At 41.7% G+C, this 21,895-nt stretch overlaps 1 long non-coding RNA gene across 1 annotated transcript; it reads right to left on the reverse strand.

Moving 5' to 3' along the window:
* Positions 1 to 317: 317 nt before the first annotated feature.
* Positions 318 to 16,307, reverse strand: LOC122175261. Its single transcript, XR_006177365.1, has 3 exons — positions 16,293 to 16,307; positions 732 to 803; positions 318 to 329 (listed from the first exon to the last, which is right to left on the reverse strand). It is a non-coding gene; the product is annotated as an uncharacterized LOC122175261 (long non-coding RNA).
* Between the last annotated feature and the right edge of the window lie 5,588 nt (positions 16,308 to 21,895).

Raw genomic sequence — 21,895 nt, forward strand, 5'->3', positions numbered from 1 at the left:
TAAAATTTGAAAACATTACTCATCAGGAAACGGTGTTTCATCTACTATATGCCTTTAAAGAGATGACTTCTAAGGCTAGAGGGCATCCCATCCCTTGAGGTGTTCAGGCCAGGGTGGATGTGGCCCCGGGCAACCTGATCTACTGCCTGGTATAGTGGCTGGCAACCTTGCCCATGGCAGGGGCTTGGTAACAGATGGTCTCTGAGATCTCTTCCAACCCAAGCCATTCTATGATTCTGTGACATAAAAGCTTGGAGCTCTGCAGAGGGTATTCCTGCTAGTTGGAGTGTCTCTGAGGTCCTCTGGAGGTCTCAAGTGGACGGTAAGGTCTGTATTCACAAACAAGCACAGAGCAAAGGCATCTCAGAAGCATGTCAGACAGAGAAGGACAGAGGCCATGTTAGATACAATCTGTACCAACGGAAAATGAAGGATAGGGAGGCCTGTTGTAGTGACACTCACACAGGAACCAGTTATGCGTCCAGCTGGAGGACCTTTACTGGGGCCATGCAACATGCAAAGCTTAGTTTTTGTTAACATCTGTGTGGTCTAATTTTCTATTACTGTCAACAAGTTATTTCTAGGAGTGCCAGGTTATTTTGTCCATAAACATTGCCCCCATCACACATTTCTAATTTTAACCCTATTTGTCTCCGGCTGATTTACATTTGGCCAGAAGCAAATTACCTATTGGAAGCATTTATTGAAAATTAATTAGGTGGCTAAAATACCTCCAGCAGATTCTGTTAGCAGTGTCTGTTCCTTGTGGCTCTCCAGAATTCAGCATTTTCCAGCTTAAACACCTAGCAATTAAAAAAATCCATAAAGTAAATGATATAATTAGTTCCAGAATGGAACTTAGTCTCTTTGAAATCAGATGCTTTCTTGTAAGGCTACAGTACCATATAATAGCAAGAGGTTTACAGCGCCAGAGGATTTTTGATAAGCAAAAGAATAAGGACTTAACAATAGCTACGTCACTGCATGAAGCAAAACGAGGGTGTCCTCGTTAGCTTAAATTTGTTCAGTCATACAGAGTAACCATGTAAATACCAAAGTAGGGAAGAGGAAAGATGAGAAGGATGAAGTGAGGTTAAAAAGAATAACGCAGGATTAAATCTGAAGCAATCGCAGCACCCAAGAACATGGAAAATGCACACTCCTTCTCTCCAAAGAAAAACCAGGATGTTAACATGATTTACTGCAAATAGTTCCACAACATTAAAATGAGTTTTTATTTTCTGTGTGTGCTGCTTCAAAGAACAACTCTGTGGGCTCATAAAAATGCAGAGAACAAATAGGGGCCTCTAAGACCAATTTATATGCCATGCCCACTGTGCACTGAGACACATATAATCTGTAAAATGTCAGCTTCAAAGTTCCACAGAGATTGGTGTTAACCCTGACCCCCGACCTTGCCGACTCTAGCTGGGCCCTCATGCTCTCTTAACCAGCTGTTTTAGATAAATGTGCTCCATTTTTAAAGAGATTGTCTCAGAGTTTTACGTGAATAGTAGTAATATTATTAACTCTCGCTGAAAAAACCACCTTAACCGAGAGTCTTTACAGATGGGCCAATCAAAGTCTTACCCCATGCAGAGAGTGGTGGGTTAATAAATATGTCATTGGACTGAAAATATTTAAACAACACTGGGAGAAAAGAGCAAGGCATACGACAAAAGGAAAGCATATTAGTACTGTTTCCTGTCAAAATACACAGAGGAAGCACTTTACTTTGACCATTTTCCTCATAAAGAGACACGGTAGGCCAAAACAAACAAAGCTAAGGAATCTGGTTTATCCCACTGTTGGATGCTGAGGACTATCAACTTAAATGAAGTAAGGCTGAGAGACCCAATCCAGGTTCTCCTCAAGAACACTGTTAATTGAAAGTAACAGCAAAGGTGATACACGCCAACTGTGGCCCTGTCTATCAATACTTCCATCTCGTAAGGCCTTGTGTATGTTTTTCATATTTCACTTTATGTATCTGTCCAAAGTTGGGTGGGAGATCAGCCACTCACGGTCTGTCGGAAGTCCAAAATTATAAGGTAGCCTGCTGGTTTGGCAAACTGTTGACAAAGTCTAAATCATCCTTTTGGAAGGAAAATGTTGAAGTTCAAGGGCAGACAGTATATTTTAGACAACAAAGAAACAGCTGGTGTCCACTCATAATAAATAAAAATAAGTTGGGGTCAGAAATACAAATCAACTGGCTCCCCATTCACTGGGCATGAGCCAAAGACAACTGGAGTCAAAGGGAAAGCTCAGAATGATTTCATGAAGCTTTGACTCAAACCCATTGCAAATGGGGTGAGAATATATCCACAGATTTCCATGGCCTTCAGCTTTCTTCAGCCTTTCTTCAGCATTCATTTTTTGCTACAGCTATGTGCCAAAACTTTCTGAATAGATGAAAAAAGTAGAACACAACTCTTTAAAAGCCACAACAAACACAAATATGCTGAGTGGAGTTTATAAAGATGAAAGCAAGATTTGGAAATATTCATGGAATCACAGAATCATATTCTTGTTCTTCAATAAGTAAAAAGATTTTAATTCAAAGTACTTTTAAATTATTGCTGCCAAGTTGGTTTTGTGCTATACAGTATTAAAGACAATGCAAACCAATGTTCTCACTGTGTTTCCAAACTCCCATTCCAGCCCTTCTGTGTTAGCAGAAAACCGTAATGCTAAGAAATCAAATACATGACTGTCAGAACATACCAAGTTACAATGAAAGCTAATCTTTTCAGTACCTCTTCTCGATAAAGAAAATCTCCCTGTTGTGACCAGTTATTTGGTTGTTGCAGGAATACAAATAAGAACCTGATTCACTTACATAAACAGTACCCAGCCTGTGAAAGTAACTCAGGTGTAAGTATCAAAATGCCATTGACAAGAAAGCTAAGTCTTAAGCAGAATAAGCTTCATCCAAGCCTTAGCATATCTAAACATTTGCTTTCTGGGCTGTATTTCCCTTGAGGTTTGAAACTGTCCAAGTTCTTTGACGATGCCAATAAGTGAAGCTTGAAAGTTCCTTCCCTCATTATTGGATTCATGTTTTCTAAACAAAGTAGAACCTCCTGCTAGAAAATGCAACCCACAGGCAAGAGGAGTTGGCAGAGACACAATAGATGAAAACTTTAAATGAATGAAAAGAGAAACAAAGAGAGGCTGCAACAAATATAAAAAATACAAACAAAAACACATAAATAAATACGAACAATAAATACAGCAAATACAAATAAAACAGAGGAAACACTGGAATGTCTGACGGAAGGTCATACCCAAATCCTTTACTGAGGACTGGCCTGTAGCTGCTTTGCTTTCGTCAGTCTTCTTTGATACGTACACGTGCTCCTTAGAAAATCTGTTTGTTTTTGAAATTTAGAATGAGTTCAAATTACAGGCAAAGCAAGTTTGTGAAGGTAAACATTTTGTTTTTCAAATCCCCAAAATAGGTTGATAGTTTTGAGGCCTGTGAACTTTCAGAGTTTGTCCTTCCCCACTTGAAATGCTATCTTCCTGTTCTCACTTGCAGCAACAGAAATTCTATTGACTAACAAAGAAGCAAAAAAGGACACGGACACATGAATCGACCTAAATAAGAAACATGTTTCTCAACACTTGTTTATAGTAAAAATTCAATTATAGTTCCTCAGCATGTCTGAATGGTATAACAAAGCCCTTGGGAAGTGGTAGATTGTGTTGACTTCCATTATAGCTCTTTCTAGGAATAAGAAACTATTCAACATCCAAGCTGATCCTTTTCTTTTTTTAACCAAGAACCATTTCTACTGGAACTGTAAGCCCATCCCTGTCTCCTTGTCCTTGGGAGGCTACATGGAAGCCCAGCAGGAAGAACATTGTGGGGCAGCAGTAACCCTCCTTCTATGTAAAGCCCCATTGGATGCACAAGTCTAACCTATTTCTTTCCACACCATCTGTACTCTGCACATCCAACCCAGAGTTCTGCTCTTCTCCCTGTCTTGCCCTTGTTGCTCATATCAAAGATCTGAGACACATCATGACAAGCATCACCATGAAACATCTTCCGGTGCCCCACTCACAAACCCAGAGCCTCAGCACCCTCCTTGAAGTTACCACACTCAAAGACATTCATGCATGCAGCTTCTCCAACACTGAGCACACGCACAAGGAGAAACATTTACCAGATCCCACGTGGCACTGAACATCAAGAAGAGAGATGTGTGAAAATGTGTTTCTATTATATCCAGTATTGAGGAGGCAGGAACATTCCTCGGAGATGTACTAACCTTCACATTTTTTCCTGCCCAATTTGAGTCTCTCATCTTCCTGGAGATTTTCCTTCTTTAATATGCTATCGGATATTCTGAGGTAGGTCTTTTTCAGTCTCTCGTTTGTACAAAATAATTAAATGCTTATTGGAGCAACTGCTGTTCCCAGAGTGACTGTGCTAACCACCGAGCTAGAATAAATCACCCTCTGACCTTTCATGCATCTGAGCACTTAGAAAAATTACTCCACGAGACATTATAGAGCTGCAGTTTTCAACAGTTTTCAATTAACAAGCCCCCTAAAATTTTTACAGAAGAGGTATGGATCTTTGTATAGAGAATTTAAACCAACTGACAATAGGCTTGCTTCTGTTGGTTGTTTTTCATGGACCTCTTGAAAGTATTCTACAGGCTCCCAGGGGCACAGAGACCACAGGTAGAAAAATACTGTTGTAAAAGGAAAAAGCACAGGTTTAATAACACTGGCTGATTCTCCTGAGGCCTTAAGACTGCTGCCCTCGTAACGCATGTTCTGCAAGCCTTGGCTCTGAGAAGATGGAATATGAGACACAATCTAGACGTTCACCTGCCAAGTGAGGAAAATCCTTTCCTTTCCCAATGAGACAGAAGTATTGGCACAGGAGGTCACTAAAACTGAGTGTTTGCTATTGTGGTGATGTGGGTTCGAAAAAGACAGATGTGTGTGAAACAAGATCCTCTGTTCCATAAGTTCCCAGCGTACTGTAAGAAAGTCAGATGGGAACTCTGGCCGTTTTGAATTGCAAAAGATGTGGCTTTCTCCCCAGCTCCCTCCCTACAATCAAAAAGGAAGGGAAAGAGACATATCCTTACCTGATACTGATGGCAAGCACATTTCAACTGATCTGGAGGAATTTCTGATCTATAGCCTGTGGTAACAGTGTCACAGCTGCAAATACCTGGTTGTTAGAATCACCCTAAGATGCTCATGTCTAGTCAGTGCTTGGCCTAAACAAAAGTGCATTACCCAAATCAACAGACTGCAGACATTCTCACATCTTATTTCTCTAAGGAGCTAGAGTGAATTTTCCAGTTAGACGTCTGTTTTATAATCACTTATGCTGCCTTCAGCCACTGGAGACAGTGAAGCACTTCCAGTTCTAGTCCATCTGAAGTGTTTTGGAGGTCTGCAATAAGATAAATCACACACCATGTGCCTCTCTCTCAACGGGCTATAAAGAAACACGCAGTATTAACACAGTATGAAGGACTACACTGCAGGCATTTCCATATGGACGAATGAAACCCACTCCTCATGTTTAACTAGTGCTGGTTCAAATTTTCTGGTGGAATAGCAAAAATGCAATGTCCTCAACAAAGAAAACATCAATTGCTGTAATCAACTTTGCAGACACTTCTTTTATTTTCCTGTTGGGAGCCTGGGATATTTATTCTTGCTCAATATTCATTTCTGCACACACGTGAGTTGACAAAATAGGGGCCGCAGGCCAAGTACCTCAAAGCCCTGTAGGTTGTGATGCATAGCTGGGCTGTGTTTCTTGTGATGGACTGTGGTGGTTTGGCAGCTGTGAGAGAGAGATCCAGCTACTACTTACTTATCTGGAGCTGGAACAAACTCCTGTAATCTGCACTTGTGTATGAAAAGGATTGGGATGAAAATGCTGGAAGCCAGATGGCTGTGGAGCATAGAGCGAGTTGATTCAAAAAGAAAGCCTTTTGGAAGCAAGAAGGGAACTGATTGAGCTCAAAAGCCCAGCAACTGCGGCACAACCTAAACAAAATCCTGCTTCAAATCAATTACTTCAGTACTTTGTCTCGGTCCAAAAAGTGTGGGTGTTTTGATCGGCTCCAATATATTTTTGCTGAGCACAAACTACAGAAGAATAATTAAAGTCATAATTAAATTGTCAGTAAAAGGCCAAAGTGGGAATAACTTAGGTATTTCTGGACTGTGCATTGCTGGGTTTTTCTGCTGCATTGGTTATGATAGGTGTTTGCCAGTTGGCATGGAGCAGAACAGCGGTCCCTTGTCAGATGACTACCAGCCATGACACCATGGTCAAGTTTCTTGATATGCAGCTGCAGTGTGGCTTGCCCAACTTTCATCAGTTATACTGTCTATGGAAGGGGAAATGTGTGTGCTCATAGTCACTTTTTTCTACCTGAAGTAAAATAGTTATTTCCCATGCAATGCTGCAGGATTAGGAGAATGAAAGCAGCAAGCTGATGGCCGTAACATGAAGGTAATGTGAAGTACAAGCAATTGGTTCTTTGGGGGAGAGAACTCGTTCTCCTCTTATGGGTTTGTGTAGTTTCAACAGTGATGGAAATAAGGGGAATAATAGGCTGTAACAGGGGATAGTGAACAACAAATGACAGCAGGGACTTAGATAAGATCCTGAAACTCAGCAGAGATCCGAAACCATGACATCCAAACAAGACTTAGGGTATCTGTTGCCAGTTGTGGCTCTGGAAAACAACTAGTAGAAATGGAATTCAAGGTTAACAGTCCCTTGCAAAAGAAACAGGAACCAACGCTGTGTTCTCAATGCCAAAGAGCAAGAACACATGAAAAAAACAAGAACATTCCAGCACTTAAAATCACACCTCTAAAGCTCAATTTCATCAATAACCTTTTTTTTCTTTCCCCAGTCTTCAAAGTCTAAAAAGGGACGTAAAAAAGATTTTTAGGCCATATGATATCATTATGATAATCAAATGGTATCTCCAGCATAATGGTGTAATGCAAGCACAGAACTTCTCCCTGACACCCTCATACCCAGAACAAAGACCTGCAATTCATCTAGATCCCAGATGTAACGTCAGTAATGCTATCTTGCCATTCTTAAAAATTGCAAAGACACGTAAAGTTCATGCTGTTAAATGTTCATAAAAACAACAGCTTTTCCACACAAGAGTCTCCGCTTAGCTTAAAGAATTCAAGCAATGGATGCTTGAGCAGCATCCTTAAGCAACAATTTTGGTATGACTGTCTCCTCAACACTACTACATTCTGGTGCTATTTTGTACGTAGTGATTTGAACTTTCTGTTACATTTTCTATCCAGATGTATACTTAAGAGCTTGACAGAATAGCAAAACCTCCTTGTCCTGTCAGCCTACCCAGAGAAAAGCAGAAGAGCAGCAGAGTTGAGTGCTGCATTTCTCAGTGGCCAGCCCATGGTCACCCAGCTGCACACGTGTGTACGTGCATCAGCCTGTGCTATTCACTCTGTCTCCCTCTTAAAACTGTCTGATAACTTCAAGCAAATCTAACAGCAGGGCTGAGGCTCAAACACACCGAGTTCCTACTTCTTACACTCGTGTTGGAAAAGGGGAGAAATCCAAGTTAGAAACATCTTAGAGGAAAAAGAGCCACAGTGTGATCTCACCTCTCATCAGCCACCAGAGAACACACACATGCAATCACTTCAGAGACACTGGTGTTATTAGACACCAGAGAATCCACACTGAAGAGGCACAGGAAGCCTGACTTCACAAGTTCCACTGCTCACTGAGCAACCTGTGAGATTTACTAGGTTTTATTCCACTGATTTGGGGTCTCAAAAGAATCTGCGGTGCTGACTGCACAAGAACAACTCACTCTGGCACTGGCAAGTAATTAGAGGGAAAAGAACCAGAGCAGCCATTAAAACAGTCAAGGCAACTTTTTGATCCAGAACTCTAAAGGTGAAAAGAAAAAAAAAAAAAAAAAAAAAAAAAGGCTTAAACTAAAAATTAGCATATAGGAGGAGAAACACTTCCCAAACTGACCCACACACACCCTGTCCCATCTCAAGCTTGGTTCTGAGGGCTTACAAAAGTGTTAACACCCTCTGTGTTAAGACAGGAGGTTTAGGTTCGATGTTAGGAGGAAGTTTTTCACTCAGAGGGTGGTGAGGCACTGGCACAGGTTGTCCAAGGAGGCTGTGGATGCCCCATCCCTGGAGGCATTCAAGGCCAGGCTGGATGTGGTTCTGGGCAGCCTGGGCTGCTGGTTGGCGACCTGCACACAGCAGGGGGTTGAAAGCAGATGATCATTGTGGTCCTTTTCAACTCAGGTCATTCTATCATTCTGTGGCATCAGGCTGAGTTTCCCCATCATGTAAACATCTAAATTCACAGCAAAGTGTTGCCTACCTTAGGGACAGAGAATCACTTTGCAAGGAGTTTTTCATCATGAATAAAACCAGCAGCAAGAGTTTCACAACCATGTAATGCATCACCTGGAGGAAAGGTTGGAGCTCAAACAGAACTCTCCTCTGCCCTGTTCTGAAAACAGTGAGTTCGGCTCAAGAAAAATGAGGAGAGGAAAGCCCTTCTCCAAACGAAGGATGAATGCTTGCTTTTTCATGCCACTGCTACAAACCAGTTTCATTCAGTCTGCTTTCCCTTAGACTCTGTTCACTTTGTCCTGCAGAGGTCGGTATTGCCTGCAACACTTGACCAAATACAAATCCCCTTGCTCTGCAAACATAGGTCTATTGGTTTATTCCACCCTCCCGAAACTCACCAGGGATCGGGAGAGTCAGAATTTAGGAAGGTGGGTTTTTTTCCTCAAAGGAGCTTTGTGTGTGCTTATCTGTATGACAGCAACACACCGTTTTCATGAGAATTTATGTTCCAAGAAAAAAAAAAAAAGTGATCATGACCCTCCTAAACTTGTATCACTTATCCCAGGAAAAGCAAAGATCAAACGATGTATCTTATATCCCCAAAGACTCCGTTAATTGGAGGATAAATAGTTCACATCTGATGAATTTTTATATAAATAGGCTGAATCAAATCTTTTTATTGCTTTTAAAGCCCAATATTTGCCCTTGCAGTAATGAATCTTTCTGGATACAAGACAGGCAACAGAGCAAGCTGCTAATGCACCCAGCTTTTCTTCCCTTGTCATGAACATGCATTCTCCATGTTTGGATGCAGCCCTGCTCCTGAAGCTCTATCGGAATACGATCTCAGAAACTACAGCATGCTTGAAGTCCCTCTCTTACTCTGCAGTTCTCAAATGTAGGAATGCAGACATCTTTTCTTGACATTGCAACCCACTGCAAAAAATCATCTGTCGTCTTTCAGGAGGGAGGAGAGAGAAAAAATCACCTTACTTCCAAAGGAATGAAGCACCACAGCTTTGCTTATTTACCCTAAACAATATTTGACTTAGCAAGTGCTAAAAGCTCCATGCCTCCATGCTGTTAGGGGGTTTCCTTATCTCCTCTAAGCCCCTGAAACATGAGCTGGGTGGCAGCTCTTTGCTAAGTTGGTTTCGACAGCGATTTCACTAACATTTTCCAAACCAGTTCAACTTTCCCACCATCCCAGGACCGACCCCCAGCTAGAAGTATTTAGTGTGGCAGCTGCTTCCTGAGACATTTGGCCTCCTGCATGCATTCCTTTGGGACCAGGAGAAGGACTCGAAGGAAGCCAGAGGTAGTTCACTTCTCAGCATTTTGTGGTCAGCCTCTTTTCCTCATCTGCAGCCCAGTCAGTAGGGTTAGCCAGATTAGAAGGAAAGACAAAACCCTGTTAGCTTAAGTAACCTGGAAAGAAGCAGGGGCTCAGAGCAGAGACAGACCTTCAGCCTGCACTTGCATGAGGGCCAATTAAGACCGGACTCATGGTAAGACTAAAAGCAAACAGGACTAAAAGAGTGGAAATAAGCCCCAAATGCTGGCAGAGAGAGGACAGTGTCTGTGCTTTTTAGTAGGGAGATTATGAATTCATGAGTAGGAATTACGGCCAAAGTTCACCTGCGGAAACGAAGGGTTTGCCTAGAAGGCCACAAGGCCCTTTATTTAGACATTATCCTGCCTCGTACATTCCTGTCTATTGCTTCATATTGTCATGTGCTGCTTTGGATGAGCAGCTAAGAGCAGCTGGCCCACTTTAACTGACAGCTTGAGAACACCTCCAAACCAGTATAAATAGTACAAATCCATGCTACTGTGGATGTAGCTGACTCCTACCTATGCCTCCCTTTAACAGGCAGGATTTCCTTACAACCTCTCAATACTTTCCAGGTGAAATCACTGAATCCCTACCGGGGGTCACATACAGGATGGATCATGGAGAGGTGGATTTTTGTCCACAGTGCTTACGTCTCATTATTCTTATCTGGCAAATGTATACTTTCACCTTTATTTGTCACCTTTCCTTCTCTTACGCTTGTAAATGCTCCCCACGAGTTGAAAATATTTCTGAAGTGACTAGTCAAATACATAAAACAGATGCATGATTGCATCTTGGGATGCATTAATTCTGTCTGTGTGTGAGCAAGAGAATAAATGTGTGGGGAGATAGGGGAATACACAGGACTAAGCACAGCAGCTGATTTTTAAATCTCTAGATCTTGATCACTGCTTCTTTGTGTCTGTCCCTCCTTCCCTTCTTATTTAAGGCAGGAAAGGGGGTTTTAAGAGGTAATCCCACGTCACGCATCACATATTAATTTAAATGAAACTACCTAAAGATAAGGCCAAAATGTATCCAACACTTTTAATTTCCGTTTTTACGCTATTTGAAGTGTAACTTAGAAACAGCCAAAGCTGCAGGAATCTTCCTTTAAACTGGTAAGGCAAGGAGCCAGGCTCTGTAGGCCTTCTTTCCGATGTGTTCCTGTAACCTTCACTATCAGCACGCAGTATAAATACCTAGTGGGATCTGTAGGTGTAAATTAGGCTACCAAATGCACCGTGGCGGATATTCACATGCAGAGATGCAGGTTTCCTCCGTGTATTTTGAACAACTGTTCTTTGTCTGAGAGTTTGACAACCTGGCTCTATATCTCAAGTGTCAGGGCTACGGCGAGTTTTATGGCTAGGCTCAGATCTTCTCAATTACATCTATCATCCTGCACCGAGAGAGGCATTGCACTTTGGAGAAAGTAAGCAACACTTGGGTAATTAAATCCTCACCTCTGAAAAATACTCATTCTATTTCCACATCCTCCTCAAGCAGTTCTTCATGGTAGAAATGTTAACATTGCAAGCAACCAAGCTGTAATTAGTGGCAAAAAGTACAGCTGAGGAAGGCGATGCTGCACAATGATGTGACCATCTAGGAACTTGGAAGATTTGGATCACTGAACCTAATTTGGGTGCCATTACCAAACCTATTATCATTTTTTTTCCATAAATTTAAAGCCACATGCCCAGGTCAGCAGCCACTGGCCACTTCCATTAAGTGTGGACATCATCTGCTTTGTTACCTTGCATGGAACAAGCGTTAAAACAAATGACAGCTTGTGTGCATGGAATTGGTTGGGCTCTCGAGAGAACTCAACTACCTCCTATCTTCTCACACAGCTCTGGGCATGGAAGCACAGTTACTCCGAAGAGAAACTTTGCTCTGAACTACTGCGAGGTGCCTAGTCTTGGTGATTCAGTTTTCTACCTATAAAATGCTGTTTGTTTTTTAACCGTGATCTGTTTCATGGGAATGCTGTGAAGATGTATGTATGTTTGACATATCTTATGCATGCGTTTTTGTTTTCATAACACCAGGGAAACCAGGAACTACTGAGAAATATCTAGAAAAGTAAAACGTGGTCATACTACGCCATCAAGATTTGGTCCTTCTTTGTTTACTGCTGTGGGGAGGAGGAGAGTGGAACTAGATAACATTTTATGTCCCTTCCAGCTGAATCCATTCCATGATTCTATGCTTCTGCATTTTCCGTTAGAAAGGAGATATGAAGTGGCCAAAGTCAGATTATTTTCTTATCTGTTTGTTATATACTTGTGTATAAACATCCAAATTCAGTGTAATTTCAAATTATCCATTAGCACCCTTGTAAAAACTCAGCCCTTGTACTTTTCTAAGAAGCCTGCAAAAAGAAACAGCTACAGGGTCAGTCTTAGGTATAATAGATTTTTCTTTTAGGCTTCAACAACAAAATAGTTGGTGGTCTCTCGCGCTACTGCCTTTAAAACATTCCTGGGTTTTATTAGGATAACCCATAAATCTGGGAAGTCCCCCCCCTAAGAGCAGCAGCAGCTTTTGTTCACCAAACACAAGTTTCTTCTTGTACGTTGTTGGACTCAGGGGTGTCTGAACTCTGAATGGGTGGCTAAGGGCAGAACAGGCAACAGGTTTCAGGGTTTTATGAGGGGAGGGAGAAAGGCAGCCCTGCATTATGGTGCTAATGTATAACACCACCTGAAACATGAAAGGATTTCATCCAGCTCCTGTTATATACGTGGACAGATCCTCAATCGCTGTTATACAGTGAAGCTCCACTGACCTCCAGGAAGCTGTGCTGATTTACACCCCCAGCTCCAAACCTACATCTAAATACCACATTGTCCTCAAAATGTGAGAGAATGCACAGATTTCTCTGGCAAAACTTTCTATGGAACCACCTGCAAATGAACATGTTTTCTGAAGTGCATAAAATATACGTACGTAGAGCTAACACACAATTTCTAAGAATCACAGTAATATCTTCCATTGGAAATGACCAGGTTGTTCCTTTTTGCCTGGAAAATAATGCCATGGCTCACTATTCTTACGAAATTACATTTCTTCTTGGTTTATTATTGCTGCCTGATCTCATGAGCTAACTTTTCAGAGGAGCACATGTCAATTTATTTACATACGTGCCAGTTACATTAATAGAAGTTGCAATGACTCATCACTGCACATTGCTGAAAATCCTGTCTCATCTTCTCAGTAAGGTTCCTGCTCTATGTGAATTTCCTCAGTTTACCTTACTAGAAGTTCAGGCATCCTTGCCTTCTTGAGAAGAAAAGTTCCCTTTTCTTTCTGAGGTAGATAAACCATTAACAAGGTCTGAGGTGTCTTGACTTTGTTACGAGGGCCACTGTAAACTACAATCCTATCTGGGATTCAAATCCCAGCTATCTCCCTGGCAGAGGACTGCTGCTTGCTTTGCCTCCTCTCAGCCCCTGTTCAATGAAGCTCCAAGATCTCACACACATACACACAAGCAGTAAGAATATCTCATTCAGATTTAGAACACTTCCACAGCATCAAAACACCTGTATAAGATCAGATGCATCTCATGAGGCTGGATCTGGCTGGACTGTTAAATACCTGATATAGCTGATATTTGTTTATATTAATAGTTTTTCCTCTATTCCCTTTCTACTCTTTCATATAGTTGCCACATCTTCATTTCTTCACACCTTTTGCTTTTTCTCAGTTCCACTTGATTTATATCCTTATTCTCATGCTCTCACAGTCTCAACTTTACAAAATACAAATCCAGCCACAATCGAACTGAACTTGATAACCTTATAAGGCCAACATACACACAAGATTAAGCAAATTGCTCAGTAATCCATGAAACACCTGCAGGTAAGTAGAAGCATGACTCAAAATACTTATGGTGGGCTTTTCACAACTCCTCTGTGCTGGCCCAGCACAGCTCCCAAAGGGAGCTTCTCAACACTCCACTGCCATATTTTAAACTCCTGAACTAGAGTTCAGAAACAATCCCCTGAGAATACTGTGTTTCCTTGAAAAGGATAACAGATGGTGTTCTATAGGGAAGAGTCCAGTCTGGGGCATCTTCTTCATGAAGACGATGAACATGTTCACAATTTAGGCTGTCAATCTGTCTGAGTGAAAGGCAGAGCTGGGACAGCTGAGGGGTGCTGCATAGAACGGCAGTCATATTTCAGATATGTACACATGTGGACACCTACTTCACAGAATTTCAGCACCCTGTTCTTACTTAAGAGTCTGCAGATAAACTTGAAGGGCAAGGGCAGTGTTTCCCAAGTGAGTTTTGGTGAGGATTACCTGAATAGAGCCAATAAATTTTGAAAGTATGGTACATCAATAATGAGATTTGTTAATGGCACTGCTATTAGTAGACCATTTTAGACAGTTTTACTTGCTTGCAGAAAGGAATCAAACCAAAAGAAAGCTATCCCTGTCCCAAAAGAATTAGCATTCATGTCAGACCAGAATCATCTAACATGAAGGACGTGGTAGTGCTGGAGGGATGGTTGGTCTAGATAATCTTAGTGGTCTTCTCCAACCATAATGATTCTGTTGCAACATCCACAGTTTCCATTTCCGCAGCAATGCAAAGGAAAAGATGAGGATGTGACCTTAGCAAAGAAAGATTTGCAATTCAAACCCATCATGGAGCACAGCCATGGAGCCTAAAAAAGGGGAAGCAGCTTCCCCTGGTCACATCATTGAGCTGAGCAGAACTGAACCCAAGTATATCAAATCCCATGGCAGTGCTTCGAGCATCCTTCCACTTAGGCAGCTTTACCTAGGTAGCCTCAGAGGTCCAAGATCTGCCCTAGGGTACGTATTGGCCTCATTAACTTACTCTAAATAAGAGCTGTGAGCAGAAGTTGGCCCACAGCAAGTAAGATTTATGGACTGAAAATGCCACATACTTTTCTTTTTATTCAGTGAGAAAAAAAAAACAACAACCTGAAACAAGCTGAGCAAAGTAAATGAATCAAGACTGTATTTTTCATTCTGCAAACACAAAAATATATACATATGAACATAAAAAACACAGGTGCCTAAGTGCTGCAGTCGCCTCCTAAATCTGCTATAAAGCACGAATGGCTGTATTACACTTTCCTCCAGAGAGATACATAAATCACTTTTTTTTTTGAAGGGGGAAAAATCATCTTAAATAACCGTGTTTTAGGATTTTTTGTTTGGTTGGTTTTGTTGGTTGTTTTGGGTTTTTTTTGCATCTTTTCCTCCAAAGCCCTGCGACCCTTCCACTCAAATTAAGTCTATATAGGTGTCGTTCTCTTTGAACATAAACTGCACAACAATTTATTCTCAGCAGGAAAAGGCAAAGCTTTGGTTATGCTGCATTCCTAATATTTTTTGCAGTTTATGGAAAACTCTCATAAACAGTACAACACAGTAAGCTTTCTCTGCTAATATGCTGTCTAGACTCTTAAAATATGAGTTCTCCTTGCCTACTGTGTATCATGACTTAAACTTTTGACCTCGTTCCTTTTCCCTTTGACCACTTCATAAGCTTTGACCCTTTCAAGTATTTAATACCCAAATGGCACATCACCCAAGCTGCTGGGGATATAAGAACAAGTACTCTTAAAACATCTCTTTTATTGTGAAGCCAAAAAACCTAACTGCGGCTCTAACATGCAAAGTTAGAAAATGTCTTCTGCCTTCATACAGCCTCCAAAACACCGCGCTGAGCATGGATGGCATCGATACATTACAGAAGTGACAGCAGAAAATTCTGTAACACCATCACATACGTGCTAGAAAGGGCAGAGGGTTCCTCGTGGAACCATGCAAACACTGGGGCATTGCTAATGCATGCCTTTGATTTCTGTTTATGGCCCCCAAGTTGAGTGATCTGTCTTGTTGGCACCAACCTATTTTTAAATGATGTAGCAGCTGGCTCAACACATACTTCAAAGATTTATGCTCATGTCACAAAGCCCACTTACTGAGAGGGGAAACTGTGGAGTAGTTTCTATAGCTTATCCCCCATGCAAATACGGTCTACATATTTCATCCTGGGCCATCATAGCATACATTTTAACAAGTAAAAGGAAGAAGTGGTGAGATATGTAAGGAAAGGCAAATATGGAACAACAAACACAGTAATGAGGTCTACAAACCTGGAAGTTACTGAAGGAGGATATCTGGAGCTAGTCATACCTGACAGAGAACCACAGGACTTTTCATCTTGGCTCTTCACGTTCTATCACTAACAATTATTTAAAGACACTCTTCTGCATGATGCCACTTAATACGATGTTAGCCTACAATGCTTCGCCATTACAAATAGCCTGGGTGAAATCCTGTGGTTAACTGCTGTTCCAGCAGTGGCCGATCAACCTTGCCTTAATGCAGCTCTAGAAATCTGAGGGTCCATAAGGGAATATTTTTCATTACTGACTAAGAAAACGTACATAACTCCTGGTGCTATTTTCCTAGCTCACTGGATGCGGACACTCGTACCGAGAGCTGCAGAAGTGTGAGAAACAGAAAGCTGCCAGAGTACCACTGGAACGTTCAGGCCTGTTGTGATGGGACGGGCACTCACCAAACAAGCCTGAGAGAGGAGTTCCACCATGAGACGCTCAGAAGGGGAGTGCATATTTCTGATGACTGTCACCAACTGCTCTGATGCTGTGAGGGAGGACCTCCCTGCCCCGGTCTCTCGACAACCTGAGGGAAGAGAAACAATGATCCCATCTGAAACAGGTATTTGTTATCTTCAAATCAGCTGTGTCTGTTGAAAGACAATTTGAACGTAAAGTAAGACACTGATATCTTTATTAGGAGAGCTAAATCTGTCTGCCTGAATGAAATCCCAATAGCCCAACCCTCCCATACACTGCTTCACATCCCTACAGCCCACTGCATCCATGCACCCTATCAGCTTTTCCCACGCCACAGCAGTCACAACTCATGGCACTGTCCCACTTGGGAACCATGATCTCCCTCTCACCACCTGGGATTGTCTGTTCCGACCCACCAAAAGCAATCCTGTAGGCTGGGCAACCAACCAGGGGAGCTGTTCTTATCCTCTCCTGTCAGCACAGGTGGGCCCTCCTCATGGAGGACGTGCCACAGAGCATCACCAGACACAGGGGCAGACAAGATGGCAGCTGTGACTTTGTACATCCCATTTGCACATCCATGCCATGGCTGCCGTGAAAACTGACCGGCACTGCATGCGCAGAGAAGTGTCTCTACCCACAACCACAGGCAAATCACCAGGAGTCTCCACATGGGACAGTCCACCAAAGCCCATCCTCAAACTAGGCAAGCAGAAGACCTTCTTCACCCCTAATCTCTGCATGTCCCAACGCATGGGGATATTCAGAAATCCCTTCTGCATCGAGTCCTGCCATGAAGGTAGCACTACCACTGCATCTCGTTTTGCATCTCTGGCTGCTTAGAAGCTGTTTCCTGTGCTGTCTGGTTTAGCATCCTAAAATAAATTAGTTTTAAAAGAGAGATGTAATAAAAGTGTCCAAAATCAACCAGTGCTCAAACACTTGGAATACAGAAAAATTTTAACAGTATGAAAACTTAAACCACATAGACAAGGAGATTTTCCTCCCACTTAGTTTTACTGCAAGGTTGATGCTGGACTCATCTGGACCTTCTGGGGAACTCCTCACCCAAGCCACCTCCAGAGCATCCAGGCATTCATTCTGCTGACCAGAGGCCACATTCATTGGTGGTGCGTACCAGAAGGTCGGAATACGGCCATACCCATGTGGATTCTCCTTGCAGGCTCTTCTCCTACTACAAAAGCATTTCAATTTTCTTGCAAAAGGTATTTCTAAGCAGAGCTAATATGGTGAGATCCCTACACAAGCCAAGCCCTCAGCCCACCAGGCAGTCATTTCTTTCTTTCGTGCCTAATCAATATTCCTTTTCTACATCTAACTATCTTGAAGGCTTCTTTAACTTCCAAACTTCGACAATACTAGCAAATAAAACTTTAGCTTCTTCTGTTCCCTGTTGTCACTGTCTACACCTTGGTTTACCTGTGGTTGAAAGAGAAACCCAGCTCCTCCCTTTCTCACAAACATTTTGATACCCTATACTGGGGCTTTTTGGTTTGCTGTCATTGGTGTTCAAGGCCAGGTTGGATGGCCTTGTCTAGTTTTAGATATGGAGGTTGGTGGCCCTGCGTGCTGCAATGGGATTGGGGTTTGGTGATCTTCGAGGTCTCTTCCAACCCAAGCTATTCTATGATTTATTTGTTCTCAGAATTCTATTTCTTACAGTTTAGGAGGTTCTACATCTGAGAAGCCAAACAAGCTGCAGCTCCTCACTGCAGGCCCAGCAGCATATCTAGCCCATCATGCTTTCTCTGAGCTTCCTACCACTTACGGGTCTAAGCACGCTCCTCATAGGCTTCATTCCAAGCATAGAGAGATGAACAGTCAGGCAATGGCAGTTTGTTGGAAGGCACAGCAAGGTGATTGACGGAAGTGAACTCCATCTGAACTGGAAAAGTCAGAGTAATTCCATAAAGCCCAGACTGAACACATGCACACGTGCATACTCACATACACATTTACTGTCCATATGTTTGTCCTTTAAGGCCTAAGTCAAAGCGCTGGTAACCTGCATCAGGCACTGTGGCTGTCATCTCTGCACCTCACTGCCTTTAATGTTTTTTGGGATATACTACCAAAAGCCTTTGAGAACAATAGGAATCTTTACATCAGCCTCATTGAGTTTCATATCAGGACCTGAACGCCTGTTCTCTGCCAAAATCTGTGTGCTGCCCTATCTCTTCTCAGTGATTTTCCCACATCTGCCACAACTCCCTGTCTTCTTTATAACATCTGGTTGGCTTTTTTATGCATCTATATCTAAGGGCTGAATTAGACACATGACTTTTAAATTGCTTAAAATATTGTGGCATCTTCCAACCTACTACTAAATTGTACAGATGGGTCAAATTATCTGCTAAGATCTGCTCAGTGGGTCTTACTCTGGTGTTTTCTTGTCTCTAAATGTGCAAAACAATTACGTGAAAAGGAGTTCCTCCTACTCCAGCTGAAATTTATGGCTCCGAGCTGAGGAGATAAGTTCAGCTAAATATTTTGTCGGCATGTAGCAAACCAAATGTGAGTCAGGGTCTGATATTCTCTGCACGTCTTCTTGGCTTTCCTGTATGCATTTATACTTGTATATCTCAAGAGCTGACAGAGCAGCGATACAGGTTTCAGTCATATACTGAATACGCACACACCATAATATCGATACACTTATAATGGTCTTCATATGGAAAAATTCTAGCAGTTTCAAATGATTCACTAAGATTTTGTTTAGGTATTCATGTCTGAACCAGAAAATCTCCAGAGGGTCATTTTCTTGCTTGATAAATCAGAAAAGTACACATTTTCATACAAGTATTTTAATACAGGAAATATGAGTCTAGTCAGTATCTTTCCACATACATGTGTCTGAGTGGTTTTTGATGTGAAACGCTGCTTAATGTCTTTTAAAGTACTATTTAAACAACTTCACATGAGCAACAAGCAATCGATGCCTCCCACTTTCTAACGCTAAAAGACCAGCGCTGAATAAAGACTGTTTTAGATTCACATATAATGAATAAAACAGAAACAACACAGAGGAGAATGAGAAGAGAACAGCAACAGGGCATTATTTACAATGTACATAGCCTCAAAAATGTAAATGGTCACCCCTGGCTTGGCTCTCTCATGGAAAATGTAATTAAAAAAAGACAAAATTGTGCAATTAGAGACCTTTTGCTGAGGTATGGCTCAGCCTGCTGTATTTTGTGAGGGCTGGCACGAATGGCACTGGAAGCACTGGGCAGTGTCCAAGCAGGCCAGAAGCAACTGATTTATGGCATAACGAAGAGTGTAACCAGAGAATAGCTCCTAATAAACGCATCTGAAAATGAACTGCAAAGAAATGATGGATTGATAGCAAGGAACAGACCCCCAGGATACAGTGGCACTCGTAAGCTCCCATTTAACTCTGGTTTCATTCCGTTTTGAATGGAACTTGCAGAAGGAGAGAAGGCTTTCCTGAGAAACCATGTTTTTGTCTGATAAAGCATAGAGCAGCTCAGAAAAGAGTCCTAAGCACCTCAGCAGAGGAAATGGGAGACAAAGCTGCTTGCCAGCATGCACTAGCTATGTTTGCATTGCTTTCCTTTCAGAAAAAAAAATAATCTAAGCCTTTTATTAACATACCCTATCAAGAGGATTACTGAACAAGGGTGCAGGGCTGTCACACATTGGGGGGGGACATGCAGTCTAAAATACAGAAAGTCACATGAATGGGCACGGTCACTTCAGGATTTTGTTTTAGCATCAAAAACGCTGATCAAGGGTTGGAGAAAATAAATAGACTCTTAAACAGCTTGGTACATCTGGTTCACCAAAAACAAACAGAAGACCAAGAAGTGACTTAATGGGAATACATTTGTCTCTCCATAAAACGCCAAGTAATAAAGGCTTTGCACCACAAAACCAACTGGTAGAAGAAAGATTTTTAACTCTTGGAAGAAAATATTCATAGAATCATAGAGACAAAGTTTGGAAGAGACCCCTAAGACCATGAAGTCCAACCATATTGAACAGACATCATAGTTAGCTGAAGGGACTTATCACAAAGAAAAACAAGAGACTTTCTGCCTCTTTGTGTGCTCAAATTAGGACAAGATGGTTTTCTGGAAAAGAGATTTCAGCCAAACCCAGTTTAGTCTTGTGCCAGACACAAATTATTGGTCTCAAAAGAGAGCTACCCTTCATAAGTGGATTACTCTTTACCAAACAAGACTAGACAAACTGTTGGTCCACCCTGACCCTAAATTGTCTCAGTCACTAAGTCTTTACTATCCACTTCAATAACATGTGGATATCAATGGTAATGTTAAATTATCATTGAAAACTGTATTAATGTATCATTTCTGGGTTGGAAAATTGAGTTAAGGGAGCACTTAAGCATATGTTAAAGTTTCATTGAATCCACAAGGACCCAATCTCATTCATCATAACATACATCCACGAAGCATGCTGCAGACAATAAAGATTTCCATGTAAAGCAAAACACAGAACTGTTGGTATCATAGGATCCCCATTTTCCACCTTTCTTTTCCAATGTTTGCAGTTTATCCAGTTACGGTTTTAGAACTTCTCTTTTACTAAGCACAGGTATTTCTAAAATACAGAAAAAGACAGAATGATGTTGATGTTAATTGTATTACATGGGACCAATTGAACAGCCTCTTATTACAACTGCCCGTCATATTCAAAAATACAATTAAGTGTGTTGAGTTTTTCTACATATTCTAGAAGTCTCAGATTGAATGTTAGTGTTGTGGATGTTTTTGTTTGTTTGTTTTTTTAATATATTTACTCAAAACAGTCTCTTTCAAAAAATGCAGGATTGGGAGAAACAGTCTGTGTTAAAACAATTCTAGTGCCCTTTTGATGAATAGCTGTTGTGCTTCTCAGCTTAGGGAGCTGGCAAGTACTGGAAGGTGACTTTTTTTGTGTGCTCATAAAATCTCCCTATGCAACACATGCAAGAAGCCTCTGAAGAACAAACTATCTTTTCTTCTTATCTCCAATCATTTGCAGTTTCCACACCTGGACATCCTCCCCTACAGTTACCCTTGAGCCTCTTATCTTTTTCACTTTGAATCCTTGCATCTTCCACGTGTATATTAATCTCCTTGTGAGTGCAAGCAGCTCCTGTCCAGCTCAGATCTCGTCTCTCTGCTCTCTTCTCTCATTTCAAGTTTTTCCTTAGATATTCTGCTCCTTTCTAGATCTTTTCTAGTTGTCAGCATTTTCCCTAGTTCCATCTCCTGGTTTCCAGATCTACTAATCCCTTCTAAGTTCATACACATTCTCCCCTTGAAAGCACATCACTGTGTGAAGAATCCTTTTCTTTTTTTAACCTGGCTCTTACTGGCTCCATGTAATGGCCTTTAGTGCTTGTCTTGAAGACCGTGAGCGGTTGACCATGAGCTCAACCTCTCCATCCATTAAAGGTGTTGCAGACCTCTATCTTACTCTCTAAGCTCCCCACGCTGTCTCTTCTCCAGATTCAGTAATTCCCCTCTTGAAAGTAATTGCAACCCTCTTCCTCTAATTTGAGCATTTCCCAGGTTACTGTACCCCTTTTTAGATG

Source organism: Lagopus leucura, unplaced genomic scaffold (genome assembly GCF_019238085.1).
Source record: "Lagopus leucura isolate 7727_CA_CO unplaced genomic scaffold, USGS_WTPT01 Super-Scaffold_1, whole genome shotgun sequence".
NCBI lineage: Eukaryota > Metazoa > Chordata > Aves > Galliformes > Phasianidae > Lagopus > Lagopus leucura.